Source organism: Nuphar pumila, chromosome 6, assembly GCF_984573655.1.
Source record: "Nuphar pumila chromosome 6, dmNupPumi1.hap1.1, whole genome shotgun sequence".
NCBI lineage: Eukaryota > Viridiplantae > Streptophyta > Magnoliopsida > Nymphaeales > Nymphaeaceae > Nuphar > Nuphar pumila.
Genome location: NC_143254.1, coordinates 104,312,597 through 104,316,578, shown reverse-complemented (window position 1 = coordinate 104,316,578; position 3,982 = coordinate 104,312,597).

The following is a 3,982-nucleotide window of genomic DNA, read 5'->3' as shown; positions in this document are numbered from 1 at the left end:
GCGCCTGTAACGCATCAAACAAACAAATAAATCAACCGAACCCATAAAGGATGGTCGATACTAGCTTGTCGGCGTCTGTTGCTTTATTCTAATTTTTACCGCACCTCTCTCTCTCTCTCTCTCTTATATATATATATATATATATATATATATATATATATATATATATATATATAGTTGGTGATAAGCCTTGTCACCAGATAAGCCAAGCTGCTCGTAGCCGTAGCCCGGCATGTGATTAATTCTTAAAATGCGCGTTCAAACTGCTCGATAAGTCCAACATGAACAATAACCGTTTAACTCGGTTCGGATCATATAAACTTGTTAAATAGTGATAAATATATTTGAGGCATACTTTGCATTGTATGCTAAAGCGAATAAGCTCGTTAAATAGTAATAAATATATTTAGGCTATATTATGCATCGTATAATATAATAGAAAATAAATGATTGAAATATTCGATCAGCAAGCAATATGTTCAGGGGCCGTTTGGATGACACCCAAAATCAGGTTGAAAACCTGGTTTTAAGTGTCAAACAGATTTTGCATAGGCCCCTCCCAGTTTTCCAATGTTGGCATGACTACCGTAGGTATAGTAGGCTGAGCCAGTGCTACCAGGTGTTGGTGCTCGGTGCGGGTTTTTTTGGTTATAAATAAAGAAGAAGAAGTGTCAAACAGGTTTAAGAAGGGAAAATGATTTAGGAACAGCGGGCACCTGTGGAAGGGGAAATGGTTTTACCAAACAATGCCTTAAAAGATAAAATACCATTGCTTTTAACTCTAAAACAAAACAGTTTTGTAATCTTATTACTTCAAGCTTTAAGACAATGTTTTTTTTTAACATCCCAGATGAGCTCGTTATGAGCTTGAGCCTCGAACTCAGCTTGGCTTGTCACATGGATAGGCCAAGCTTGAATACTTCAAGCTCCACTCGTTCAGCTCGTTTACCAACTCTACTAACATGCCTGCCAATTGTTGAACCAGTACAGTCACCAACTTATAAACCCGGGTTTGCTTTGGTTAGGTCTTAGCTCATTTTAGTGAATTAAGACATTGAACAAAATCAGTCAGTATAGTTTAGTGGGCTTTTTAAGATAAAATAATTAAAGACATCTAATTTGGCTCAAGTTAGGGCTCCATTCATCAATACTATCTTTATTTATATCTCGCAACCAGAATGCTCATAGAGTGAGATGCAGTTGATTGGGTTGAGACAATGTGTGAATCAACCAAGCCAGTGAAAGCTTATTTTTTCTAGGCTTTCTCAATTAATATACCGTTCAATTTGACTTGATCTATACCACAACAAGACCTAAGTCAAGTCAAAGACAACAAGTTTTTACGAGAGATGGCCATCCACCACAGGAAGCAGATCAGGTCATGCTGAACATGAGCATGAGCGTTTTTGCTCATGCCAACATCATGGCCGTCCGATTTGTATTTTGAAAAGCTAAAAAGTCAACAAAACTACGTGGTATTCATCCAGAAGAATGCAAACAGACAGCCAAATTGTTAGCATGAGCAAAAACGCTCATGTTCAGCATGACCTGATCTGCTTCCTCCACTACATGCCTAATTTCTCCATCAAGTTTTCATAATGCGATGACACTAGTTTTATCTAACAAAAAATAATAGTATTGTTCTTGGAAAATGATGCTCTTTCAAAAAAAACCTCACAATTTGCCAAAATTTACTCAATGTCTAAAATTTTAGATTTCCAACTTTTTAAGATATTTTTGCCCTTTAGCAAATATAATACAACATTTGCAAAACATTTTTGGGAATGTTCTTAAACCACTTTTTACTAAAAAAACACATATGAGGCATAGACAAGAGGACATTCACAAATACAACAACTCATAGTTGTGAATGTCTCCAAAACATGTGAACCTCCTTTTATTAAAAGAAATCACATACAACACACAAGCAAGAGGACACTCACAAATACAATATGACCTTTGCAACTCATGGTTGCAAATATCTTTAAAATATGGAGACTTCTTTTTACTAAAAAAGTAGCATATGTGGCATAGGCAGAAGGATATTCACAAATATAATATGATCTTCACAGCTCATGTTTGCGAATGACTCCAAAGTATGCAAACCTCCTTTAACTAAATACTTTCACATTTGCGGATGTCTTGACCTTCACATATGAATGTCCTTACACATTTATGTATGTCTTCCTGCTTGTGCCCCTTATGCAATTTTAGTAAAAGGAGGTACATACACTTTTGGAATATTTATAACCATGAGTTGTGAATGTTCAAAATGTGTGAACCTCTTTTAACTAAATACTCTCACATTAGTGAATGTTCTGACCTTTGCATGTGAATGTCAGCACATATTTGCGATGTCTTGTTGTCTATTTTCCTTATGCTATTTAAGTAAAAGAAGGTTTGTATATTTTGTGGACATTCACAACCATGAGTTGCGAAGGTCCCCAAAATGTCTTCTTTTAATTAAATACCCATATTTGTGAATGTTGTCACACATTTCAAAATATCCTTTTGCCAATGCCCCTTATAAGATTTTAGTAAAAAGGAGGTTTGCACATTTTAGAGACATTCACAACCATAAGTTGTGAAGGTTCCTAAAATGTGCAAACCTCCTTTTAACTAAATACTTTCACATTTATGAATGTCTTGACCTTCACATGTGAATGTCTTTTTGTTTGTGCCCTTTATACGATTTTGGTAAAATGAGGTTTACATTGTATTTGTGAATGTCCTCTTGCACGTGCATGCCTCTTATGCATTTTTTTAGCAAAAAGATGTTCTTTCATTTTAAGGGCATTCACAACATTAATGATTTGTGAACACCGTGTTATATTAAAAAAAAAAACAAAAATATCATAAAAAATGGGAAACAAAATTTTGGACATGAAGTGGATTTCGGAAAATTGTGAAGCTTTTCCTGAATCACACTATTTTGCAAGGACAGTACAATTATTTTTCATTTATCTAATTTGATGAGACACTTAAGAGTAGGGATGGCAGTGGACCGGGGCAGGGGTGGAGGACAAGGTCTCGACCCCCACCTCATCTCAAAATATGAACCTCCATCCTTGCCTCCATCCCCGCATGGGGATGAATTTTAACCTCTACCTTCGCCTCCATCCCCGGTCCAAACGGGGGTGAGGCGGGGCAAGGTCCTGTTTCCCCTCGATCTATAGTCATCCCTTGAAGGATTGGGTACGAGGAAGGGTGGGTATTGGGACGGGGATGGGTATGGGCAAAGGAAAGTGTAAGTTCATCCTTGCCTCCATCTCCGTTCCATGCCCTTCATCCCCGGTCCAAACGGGGGGGAGGCAGGGGGGCCTTGTTTTCCTCCGGTCCACTGCCATCCCTACTTAAGAGGGTGAAGATTGAAATAAAAAACGCATTTTACAACCGAGGAGAAGACCATCGTCAGAACTTTTTCAACTTTTGATGGTTGGTTGACCATTTTTTGACCAGCTACTGGTTGGAAAATGGCCGACTTGGTGTTGCCTGGAATAGATGACCCTAGAGTGATCATTTCCCAACTAGCAGGAAAATAGCCGACCAACTTTTTTTGTACATTGCTGAGGTTTTTTAGGCTAGTGGCCATGAAAATGGCTGACTAGACATTCCTTTTTTTTTCAAAGTTAATTGTTGGCAAGAAAATGGCCAACATTCTTTTTTTTTTCTTTTAGGTTTTTGGTGATCTTGTTGTGGTTTTTGGCCATCCAAACTAGTTAACCTAGTTTTATCAACTAAGTTTACCAAAAATCATGCCCCTATCATCAAAACAGAGCCTAAAGCTTTGTTTCTTTCGCGGAAAGATCAAACATTAATTGTCATACAGAAGTGGTTGTTTTCTCATGGTGGATGGAAAAAAATGGTCAGTCCATGTGGTAAGTTGTCACAAAGACATGTGAGGTTATAGATACATGTATATAAATGGTGACTTTTTTAGATGAAATATGGTTTCATAGCCTTTCTTGACACATTATGGTAG